At 42.0% G+C, this 12,274-nt stretch overlaps 1 pseudogene; it reads right to left on the bottom strand.

Moving 5' to 3' along the window:
• Positions 1-4,470: 4,470 nt before the first annotated feature.
• LOC136468612 (RING-H2 finger protein ATL39-like) lies at positions 4,471-5,207 on the bottom strand (annotated as a pseudogene).
• Positions 5,208-12,274: the final 7,067 nt, after the last annotated feature.

Genomic DNA, 12,274 nt, shown 5'->3' with positions numbered 1-12,274 from the left:
GAAGGTAAACGAATATATTCCCAGCCTTTTTATCGACTTGGAAAACTCATTAACAATTGATTTTTTTGAAACTAATGGAGATTGGCATCTCCAATAGTTTCAAAAAATCACTTGGCAAACTAATGAGTTTTTCGACTGATTAAAAAAAGTTATAAGCATATTTGTTGGCTTCCTCCAATAGTTTCTAAAATCTCACTCCTAAAAGATAGTAGATAATTTTACATCAAGAATCTCGAACTATTTCTAAATCACCCTAACCAATTTTATACTTTCTTTCTCTCTTGTACATTTGTGTTAGGAACCCTATCCTACTCCTTAATCTTTCCCACGTCCTTCCATCTTAGATTGGCGCGATGGATACGCGCGCGTATTTATCCGCACGATTGGGTCGATTTTTCCAATTGCCAAAAGATTGGGAAGTGGAATTGGGAGTTGTTGGAGATGTGTTTTTTTAATCTTACAAAAAATTATAGATTGAGAGATCGTTTTGAAAACTATTGAAGATGGTCTTAAGCAACACGATCATTCTCACCTTATTGTAGCACCCGGTTTTAAGAACAAAATTAGATACATACCATAAATGAGCCCAGGAAGTTAAATCTCACATATAGCTACAAATAAGGGTAATATCGAAAGATAATACTCAATATATAACGTACTTAGTATAAAGGATATAACCTTAGACAGCAAATAGCGGAAAGACAACTCCGATCTTTGGATGAAGACTCCAATTCTATAGGGACAACTAACTGGTTGATCACAAGCCTAATTCCTCCAAACTCTAACAATCTGGTACCCATCCAGGATTTTTTTTCAAATATTTAAAAAGTAAAGCAAGCGTAAGTATATGTCGTACTCAACAAATATAACATGGGGTTCATGAGGCTCAAATAGCTAATACTAGTTTAACTGCGATTAGCTTTTAATGAGTCATCTTTTAGTATTTGGGTGGTAACAAGTTTATTCACAAGCCCATATAAATACATGATCAGGTAAACATGAATAATGAATAGCATAAATAGTAATCATTAGTGAGTATCTTTATCATCATTATCATCAATGTTCATCATCTATTCTGTAAGGGTCCAAGGCCGCTCGTGACCGTGAGCACGGCTGACATGCCAGTTTTACACTCTGTAGAGGTTGTACACTTTCACTGTGAGTCATGATTTACCCTTTCACCCGAGGTGATCAGTCTTTTGACCCACTACCAAGGAAGGTCGACAGGGTTCACTATGAAGCCTTTCAAAGGTTTGTCTAACAAGTTAGGGCCATTAGATTTACTCGGTAAACAGATGTAGGAACCCCCTTTCCAATGGCATAATGACACGTAGCCTATACACAAGGGGATAGAGGTTGTCCTATACCTGATTCGACAAGCCATTCTTATGTTATAAAGGTAACCACTAACAAACTAGAAAATATTCTCATACTAAGCTAAAGCTAGAGCCATGTAACCCTCATAGTTCTACTATAAGTCCTGGATATTCGCTTACAGATAAGTCCTTAGGAAGAGGAATCTAGAGCACCATAAAAATAGCCCAGTACTCTAGCCCTCTGATTATATGTTGCTAAAAAGTATCTTTTAGTGTTTATTGTATATACCATTAGTCAAGCTATAAGATCATGGCTTCAGTTGAGCACTAGCATCATACTACCCAATGCAATTCCCCATAGGTGACAAGGAATCCAAGATATCAAGTAGCTAGAAAAATTTACTACGGTTGCCAAGGTAGACACATGCAGTATGAATTAAATGATTAAAGGTGTATATGACAACAAGAAAGATCTCATACTATACTTACCTTAAAACTCAGATCATTCTTCTACTGAATTGTAACCTTCAAAAGACTTGTTCTGGATCACCAACTTTTTCTATTTCACCAACGTACTTCTCACCGACTAGACATGATTATAAAGCACCACACAAGTATCCATGCAATCATACACGAAGCAAACAATAGAACTAAATTAGAACAGTACACCAAACATAAAATCAAGATGAAAAGTTTATAAAATAAATCTACGTCTCGCTACAAACATACAGACGCAAAAAACACTCTAATCGGAGCTATAACGAAGAAGTTATGAATTTAACAAGATTTTCTTTAATAAAATAATAGATTAAATCTAACCTCAAATTTCAAAAGTTGAAAATATATTTAACAGTAGTATAAACATGTAGATTACACAATTACGAATTTAACGCAACTTGAACGGATCAAATCAGAGTTAAAACGGAGAAATTATGGCCCAAAGAAAACTAGTGGCAAAATTATAAATAGATGAAAACGTATTTTGAATCTACTGGAAAGAAACTACACTTTCAAAATAGATAAACATATTCTGGAATGGTGCTATGGACTCTGGGTTGATTTACAGAAAATAGAGGGTCTCTTTAGCAAATAAGTCAGCGAAGGGGTATCTTCTAATCTAGGCCGTTGATCTTAGATCGGGCGGTGCAGATCAAATGGGGGAACGGGGGTCGTCGGAGCGGCGCTGTGCGTGGCGGTGGACATGGCCGGCGGTGAGGAGCACGTCGACAAACACGAAACCAACCCTAGAGGCCACGGCTAGATCCGGGGATGGCATGGGAAGAAAGAGGGAAGCACGACGAACTCACCAAGGTGGATTTCGGCGGCGCGGAGCGGGTAAAGGCAGCGCGCGGTGCTCGGCAGCGGACGACGAGATGTGGCTAGGGTTTTGCGGTGACTCGGCGAGGTGGCTGCGGCTCTGGACCTCAGGATAGGAAGGCACGGCTCGACCGGCTGCTATTTATGGCCCGGGAGATTGCTTGGAAAGCATGACAAAGGAAGGAGGCGTGGCAGACGTGGAGTCCATGGCGGCGGGGTGGAGTCCCGAGCGGACGGGAGGAAGGAGACGGCTAGAGGTGGGAGATGACCGACAAGCGGGTCCCACCGGTCAGCGAGTAGAGGCACGGGTCGGCTATCAGTGGCACATGGCGGGAGAGAGGAAAGCGGCGCGACGCGGGCTTAGCTAGGCTGCTGCGCGTGCGGCTAGGCCGAGGAAAAGGGAAACGAACTGGGCTTCGGCGCTGGACTGGGCCGTCTGCTGGAAAGGGGCCGCGGCGGTGAAGGGAGGAGGCCGCGAGAGGAGAAAAGCGGAGCAGGCCACTACTGGACCGGGCCTGAGCGGGAGCATGAAAAATAAAAGCAGGCCAGAAGGGGAAGGAGGGAGAGTGAGGTTTTCTTCTTTTTTATTCTTTTCTTTTCTTTTATTTCAAAATCATTTCAAAAGCATTTGAAATTATTTTGAATTTTGGACAAAACCACTCATACAAAAAAAAACACAAATGCACCAGCATGTATGCACAACCATGTTTCTAAACCTTAGGATGAAAAATATTATTTTTCCTATATTTCATGGCACAAAATACAAATTCAAATCATTTTAAGCTATTTTTAAAAACATGTAATTTTTAGGGTGTTACACTGATTAACGACTCATCTTAGAGAAACATGTATATATCAAAGTCTATTTCACTAAGGGCAATTTCAATTCACTCGGGGTGTGTTTGACAATTACATGAGAAGGGGCATGGGAATTAGTGGTTGAAGTTGATGGAGAGAGTTAAGGGTGGAATATGACTTTTAGTTTCAATTCAAATTCATATCCCCTATTTGGTATGGGGTTTTAAGTGAGAAATTATATGATATAAGTCATGATGTACGGTGAAGATGTATTTATCTTTCATTAAGAGCACAATTCCTATCCCTCTACTTGGGAATTGATTAGTGCATCTCCAACAGATTACTTATACCCATTCCCAATAGTAAAAATATGCAATATACGATATTGTGTTGCTCCAATAGATTACTCATCATATCCTCAATAGCTAAAAGTTTTAAGTAGTTACTCGAAATCTACCCTCTCTCTCTCCCTCAGTGAAGGAGAGATCCATCCCATCTCCCCTATCCACTTTAAAGTATTGGTAATCTGTTGGGATAGAAGAAGAAAAAACTACATTACTAACAATAGAAGATTACCTATATAGACTTTTAAAAGATGTGGGATAAGTAATCTATTGAAGATGCTCTTAGTGGGCGTTCGTCCTGTGAACTCTCATTCATCTTCGCATCAAGACTCCCACTCCCACCAAACAAATAGAAGATTATAAACTTCTACCTCTAAACTCACGTTCCCTCCTTTCAATTACCTCCAACCAAATTTGATGTCAGGACATGAAACCTTGAGTGTTCCTTCTTTTCTCTTTTATTTATTTTCACCAGACGAAAACCTTGAGCGTTTCCTCCTATTCTTTTTTATTTATATTGTTACCAGCAGTGGTATATGTGATACTCCGTAGGTAGAATACTACACTACGTATACATTTATATCCTACAAATTGCAGCCAAATCATCAAAATTGCTAATTCACTTGTCCTAACCAGGAGCAGAATAATAATAACAACATAAAGCTACTCCTACCATGTACCTCTTGGCATACACTCTACAGTTGCGCCTCTAGGTCCCTCTCCCCATCGTCTACCGGCTCTTCTTGTGCTGTCCACGCCATCGACGTGGACGCCCGCGACGGGTCGCCTTCTTGGTCCTTCCCGTCACAACCCTCGTCAGACGATGTGACGTCCACCTCGGCGCGGCAGACCGGGCATGTCGAACGCTCCCTTAGCCACACGTCGACGCAGCCCCGGTGGAAGACGTGCATGCATGAGGGCAGCCGCCGCGCTGCGTCCCCGTCCGCCATTGCGCCCAGGCATACGGCACACTCAACCTCCCGCTCCTCCTCCCCGTCGGCATCCTCCTTCTGGAACACGAACTCCGGCAGTGCGGCGATGGCGTCGGCATCCAGTCCCTTGGGCTGTTTCTTTTCCAGTTCCGCCGTGGCGGTAGCCTCGGCAGCGCCCCGGCTCGCGGACCGCCGCACGAGGTACCACCGGATGGCGCACAAGATGAGCAGAATGACGAGGAGGGAACCGAAGCTGATGCCGAGGACGGTGATGTAGGAGGTTGTGGTGCAGCAAGTGAGCATCATGACGCGAGGAGTAGGGCGCACCGACAGAGGCCGAGATCGTGAAGCAGGACTGGTCTGCGGGGAGGCAGCTCGCAGCACCTGGGGCCAGGACCGCCGTGCCCGGTGACGAAGGCAAAGAAGACGGCAACAACGAGGGCGGTTGCCGTGATGGCATTGCGGCGGGCACGCGTGGGGTCAATAGAAGGAGGCGGTGCATGCGGGCGCATTGGGAGCTTTTGAAGGTGTTGGTTGCATGCCATGGCTCGGTAGTGTAGGTGGTGCGAGGGAAGTGCGGGCAAGAGGCAAAAGGCTCTTGGGGTGGGGAGGGAAGATACATTGACCGCCACGGCAAACCCATGTGACAAGAATAGAATAGGTTGGTTCTGTAGAGTACCTACTACTGGTCTCTTTCTTTCTCTAATTTGTATAATTTATTTTGGTTTGGTTATTGGTTTATTCTTTCTCCGCTTTCTATTTTTTGGTTCGGCTATTGGTTTAATTTTACTTATTACAATTGTTCATCTAGGCTCTCGCATTTAGCGGCATCTAGGGGTTGTTTGGATCATGGCCTACCAGGCATGCCTGACCTAAGCCAGCAATCCTGACACCCAGATGTCTAAAATCGGATGCCTGGAAGCTATGCCTGGCCATCCCAAGCAGCAGTCAAACATGGCTTTAAAACATAAAATAATGATTTTCTATATGCTCAGGATAAATTCCTGATTTTGCCGCCCACTCATTTGTCCTACACGTGTCCCTAACAAATCCATGCAGAGAAAACTGTAAACGTCAAGAAATTTTACAATAGGTATCAAAGAAAAAAGGGTTCACAGTCAGCATCACTGAAGCAGTGGCCATAATATACACATGCTTCTTACTTCTTACACGTTCTTTATATTTCGTATAATAAAAATGATGCTCAAAATTACTGCTAGCCTTCACAAAGCAGTACAGCTGCAAGAGATAGGAAGTTAATCCAGGCAATGTAATCCAAGATTAGAATCTAGAACTACCTGAGTAAGTTACACAGCCACAAGTGCATGCAAAAGAAAATGACAAGCACGCAACACTGACTATCACCATAAATTTCACAAGGAATCCAGGAAGGCAACTAGTAAGCACATGATTTGTATGGCAAAAATGTCATGTACTCCTACAAATAGCAATGAACTATCCAAAAACACACCATTGCCATTCCAGATCCATGACCATGAGGGAGCAGTATCTGAAAAGCACAACCTCAATTGTCATAGCATCCCAACTGCGTACTAAACCATCCATTGAACAGGGCCGATGGTAATAAAACTGCTACCAGATAAATTAACAGAGGGAACCACGATTAGCAACAACACCCAACTAGTACCACTACCACCAGACACCAGTACAAACAAGAGGGGAGGCCACTGCTTACGAAAAAAGTCACCAGGTTATATCACCATTACATATACCTACCTACTACTACTTGGTTAACAGCTGAGAAATGCCTTCTTGCAAAGAAAGACTGTTGTAATAAAGGAATGTTGAGACAGACTACTGTGGTAGCAGCGAAGGAATTGTGATTCTTAGGCTTGGTGAAGAATTGCACAATTGGTTTTAGCCCAATGGTCAGTAAGACGCCGCAAACGAAGGAATTGCTGTCATGCTAGAAGAGTACATGGTACCAATTTCCTTATCATTAGAATTAAAGTTAAACCCGTCGGCTCAAAACGTCATCTCCCGCGTCTGTGATGACTTCTCCATCTGGGAGGGCAGGTTTACTTCGGCTGCTCTGGTTCCTAGTCTGCGCAAACCTCTCTTCCCCAACTTAGCTCTTGAAACCTTTTATCTCTGTAACGAACGATTGCTTGTTTTTTAATACAATCTAGGTGGGGAAACGACTTTTGATCCACTTCGAAATTTGGCTTTAGTTTCGGTATTTTTTGCGCCCGGGACTAGAGAAATATTTAGTCCTAGTTGGTAGCTCCAACCGGGACTAAAGGTCCCTGCCCAACGGCTACTGTGGCAGGCTTTTGCTGCAGGGGACCTTTAGTCCCGGTTAGAGCTACCAACTGGGACTAAAGGTTAACTTTACTCCCGGTTGGTCCCTCCAACCGGGAGTAAAAGTCTACTCCCGGCTGTAGGCTCCTTTCGGGACTAGAAATGAACCTTTAGTTCCGGTTGCTGTCTCCAACTGGGACTAAAGATCCCCTCCTACATACCCATTCTTCCTCCCCGAGCCCGAGCCACTTCGAACTCAGTGTTCTTGCTTCATCGCCGGACTCTCTTCTTCCTCATCGCCGGTAATCATAAGATTTCTTTGATTTCTCCATCGATTCTTCGGTTCTAAAGGTTACCAACTTTATACTCTCATGTTTCATCAGTAGCATATCTCATTTTGTGGACTAGATATATGTGGTTTTTATGGTGGATTTTTTTTATATTTGTAAGCCATTTAAGCTCAAAATCACTTTAAAGTTTGCATATTTTGATGAAGGAAGGTTAAAGTAGTTATTCAAAACTAGTATTCAGCTTTCATTTCTAGCATGCATAGCACACTTCATGGTTTAGAGATATAGAGAATTTTAGAGTTTTTTTAATTTTATTTGTTTATAAAATGAGAAATTTATATTATATTAAAAATGAGTATAGAGAGTAGATGGCAACGGCTTCTGGGTCCTCGGCCTCTCATCGGGTTCCAAAGCGACTGAGGCCGGACCTCTCTCTCATTGCATGCGGCAAGTGTAAGGAGAAGATTGTGATGAAGTACCGGGTGAGGAAGGAGTGTCCCAACAAGGGCCGTATCTTCTACAAGTGTCCGGATCGCAATGTGAGTTATTTTGTCGTATTTGATGATTATGGTTAATTTATACTTATTTTCATGATGATTGTGATTAAAGTTCTAATTTTTTATTTTAATTTTAGTGGAATGGCACTGGATGTTCAGGCCGGTACTAGGAGGAAGAGTATGTTGAACACGTGCAAAACTCTCTTGCACAGGCGGCTACGGCGGCTGATGAGGTAGTGATCCTGTGGAAGAAGCCCATAGATATTGAACAAACGCATGATCTGTCTGTTTTAGTTGGGATTAGTCGCGAAATCCTTATGCTGCTAAAGTGTATTTTAGCTTTAGTTTTTTTAGTGGTAGTTGGGATTGTCTACATTATAGCGAGACTTTCATAAATTAATACCTTGTGTGGTGGCATGCATGTCATATAATTAACTAATTGTGTTCTAGGTTTTAATATGGTATGTATGTCATGTAATGTAGATGAGCCGGCATTGAATGTATAATGCTAATCGCCGCTCCCAAGAGTTCATTGAGGGCGTGTATTCTTTCTTACGTGTGACCGAGGTAAACAAACGCGATGGTTTCATGTGCTGCCCATGTGCCATATGTAAGAATTTGAAGGAATATACTAGCTCAAGAAGTCTTCATTCACACTTGTTGAAGTCGGGTTTCATGCCAAACTATATTTGTTGGACGAAGCACGAAGAAACCGGGGTTGTAATGGAAGAATGTGAAGAAGAACAATGGGACAATGATGACATTATTGCTGAATATGGTGCCTTCAATGATACTGCAATGGGGGAAGCTGAAGAAGAGGTAGGGGCAGAAGATGAGCCCGCTGATGATCTTGGTCAGGCCATTCGTGACGTACAAAGAGAATGCAAAAATAAAAAGGAGAAGATCAAGTTCGAGCGCATGCTAGAGGATCATAAGAAATTGCTATACCCAACTTGTGATGCGTCTCAATGGATAGAGTTAATAAATGTTTTAGTGATCTGGCTCTTGACATTCCAGGAGGTGATGGGAAGAAGACTCTAGGAGAAACAGAGAAGACATTCATACTATGGCGCAAGCGCTACATCATTATTTCCGGGGTCTCTAGTCCACCACCGCTTCCTCAACTGCCAGACAATAGGTGAGGACAAAAGTGAACGAAACAATTTTTTTACTAATTTTCTATTGACATGCATGATTAATAATAACAATTTCTTATACCTAATTATTTTTTTTTGTACTCACACAGCAGGGCCTCCGCCAACCTAAGTTCAATTATTCAATCTCCAGATCATTATAGTGCTCCGGGCAATGATTATGCAATGCCGCCACCGCCGCCACCTCCAAGGAGGTCTCCAACGGCAGCCCCGTCTCCCTTGATGACCAAGAAGCAGCCAGCTCCTAAGAGGTCCGCCCCCACAAACGAAGCCGTTGGCCCACCAGCCAGCAAAGAAGAAAGCCTCCTCTAATCCAGTTATTCCCCAAAAACTGTCTTACGAGAAAAGTGAAAAGGAATTAAATGCTGTAGTACAAAAAGATGTGAATAGTTTCTTCGAAAAAGTAAGAAAGCAACGAGAAGCGAGGGAGAACTCGAAGAAACCGTACTTCTACCTAACTCTAGATCTTCTAAGAAAGAAGGTGGACCAGAAAAAGCGAGAGTCTCAAAAGACCCTACCAAAATCGGACTACGACCGCTCTCTCACCAAGTCATTTGAGGCGGTGTAGAAAAAGACTAGAGCAGGGAAAGGTGTTGCACAACTCGGACAACAATCGCAACAATCAGTCCCCCCTCTTGTCATTCGTAATGAATATGGTTCAAACTTAGACTTACTAGATGTCGATTTTGAGAACCTGGTTCGGTTTTACGAGGATACTGGTTTGGACCTTGCCTAAGTGCTCGCTGAAGGACCATCTGCTCCGAAAGTGGATCCTTGGAAGAAATTTGAACATGGAAAGAGTCTATACAACCCTGAGGCCTTAGGTGAACTGGGTACGCAAATGTACCTGCTAAACAAGTGGTACATGGCGGTGTGTGAACAGGGAGAGACGACCTTTGTTTCTGTACCAATATTACTTCCGTGGCGATGACTGTTATATATGTCGAGTTTTTAGAATTACACCAACTATGCCATCTGGACTCTCTTGACAAAAGTCTCATTAGCTGCTATTGTCTGTAAGTGTGATTATTTTCTACTATTAAAGTGTATATATATAAAGCTACATGTATATATATAAATTATATATCCACACACCATATTTTTATATATGCAGATATGAGATGACAGAACTCAGAAAGAGAAAGGATAATGATGTTGGTTTTGTTGATCCAAATGTCGTATTCAAACACCCTAATCCCCCGCCTGAATAGAAAGCTAAACTCGAGAAAAATCTCATGAGGTTCTTAGTGAACCAACAAAACATGGACATACTCTTCCCCTACAACTTCAAGTGAGTGTTAAATAATTAATATTGATCATATGGACATTTGTTCAATTATTTACTTAATAGCTAAGCTATCTCCCACATATATATATATATATATATATATATATATATATATATATATATATATATATATATATATATATATGTTGACTCTAGTTAATGTCGATCATATTTATGTATAAAAACATATGCAGCAATCACCGGATATTGATGGTCATCGATATGGCCAATAGTCGGTTGAGCATCTTAGACTCGTTAAGAAAAGAGCAAACAGAGTACCAAGACATGATAGATATTATCCAAGGGTAATTTGGTCTCTCTAGCAACTATATATACCCCGATCTCTTAACTGCAATAATTATTAAAGGCCAAATTAATTTTTTATTTTATTGGGCACAATGTTTGAAAAAGTTTTATTGAGGAACACCACATAAAACATTGTAAAGTGCCACTGGATGTAATCGCACACAAAGTAAGCACTAGCTACATTTATATATATAATTCAATTATCACCAGACATGCTTTCAATTCACCAGATTTTTTTCTCGTAAAAGTGGGTTCTGAGGCAAGAACAGGGGACCAACTACTGCGGATACTATGTTTGCAAGTTCATCATGGCGTACTAAGAAAGAACTCCTGAAGAGATCCTCAAAGTATGTTATATAAATATATTCATATATTCACAATTTCTTTTATTGCTCATATATATAAGTAATCACGTGACCAACACACACATATATATATATATATATTAATACTTTTCTTTTAACTTTTATTGAAGACTCTATGGTTTAAGGAAAAAGTCACACGATGTGACCAACTGAAAGCAATTCAAGAGACCATAGCAGGATTTCTTAATGACCTGGTCTTAAACCCCGCCGGCGAGTTCTACAATGACATGAACAAAACATGGAAGCCAAACCAGATGGAGTGAATTTGTTATTCCAAGGATATGATAAATATACAATGCAAGCTTTATTTGTAATATATATATATATATATATATATATATATATACATACATACGTACATATTATATGTATATGCATGTAATATATACGTTAGTTTCATACTTTAGTTTGTACAAAATATTTGAATATTATAAGCGTGTAGAATACGTATATTATTAGCAGCGTAGAATGCGTATTCGAAAACCTATTCGAAAACCAAAACGAATCATCAATTGAAAATAAAAACAAAAAAAGAAAAAAAAAAGAAAACCTTTAGTCCCGGTTGGTAATACCCACGTGGCCAGGCTAGGAGACCTCTTTAGCCCCGGTTGGTATTACCAACCGGGACTAAAGGTGGACCTTTAGTCCCGGACGAGAAACCGGGACTAAAGGAGGGGCCCTTTAGTCCTAGATTCATGCTCCCGGTTGAGAAACCAGGACTGAAGGAGTTTCCCAACTGAGAGTACAACTTGTTTCTGTACTAGTGCGTGTGATTCATCTGTCCCTGTCACACGAATTTTTTTGCCGTTGGATCTACGCCGTCTCCTGTCGCCTCGCCCGTCCATCTCCTACCTCCTCGTTTCTCTCTGACTTTTGGGTCCCACATGTTAGCTCTTTTTTTCAGGAAACACGCCTCTTTTGATATGTTTATTTTTCCTTTCCCCCATTTCATTTCGTCTCTTGCGTGTCATCGAGGCGGAGACGGAGCCGGAGGCAGAGGGGCTCTCTGATTTGCCGTCGTCGGTGAGTTATCCTTCTATTTTTTGATCAGATATTGTAGATCCCGTTTTCGTAGGCCTGATTGTGGTTTGATTTTCGCCATTTTGGTTCTATTTTCGTTTTTTTGGTGTGTGTAGGCGGAGGCGAAGGAAGGTGCTGCTCACCAGGGTGCGCGGCCCCGAGGAGCAGAAGCGGCGGCATGGTGGGATGATCTCACAGTTCTATGTTCTGTCGCAGCGCAGCGAGCACATCGTCTTCTGCGACTGTAAGATCTAGATCCCATCCCGTCCCCTGCCGCTCGATCTGGGCGTTGCGATCCTGAGCTGATTCTATTGGAAACTTTGTGCGGCCTTTTGTGGGGGTGGTGCAGATCGCGGTGAGGTGCCCAAGGGCAGTGCGCAGATCT

Source organism: Miscanthus floridulus, chromosome 8 (assembly GCF_019320115.1).
Source record: "Miscanthus floridulus cultivar M001 chromosome 8, ASM1932011v1, whole genome shotgun sequence".
Classification (NCBI taxonomy): Eukaryota; Viridiplantae; Streptophyta; class Magnoliopsida; order Poales; family Poaceae; genus Miscanthus; species Miscanthus floridulus.
This window is presented reverse-complemented; position numbering and strand designations above follow the sequence as displayed.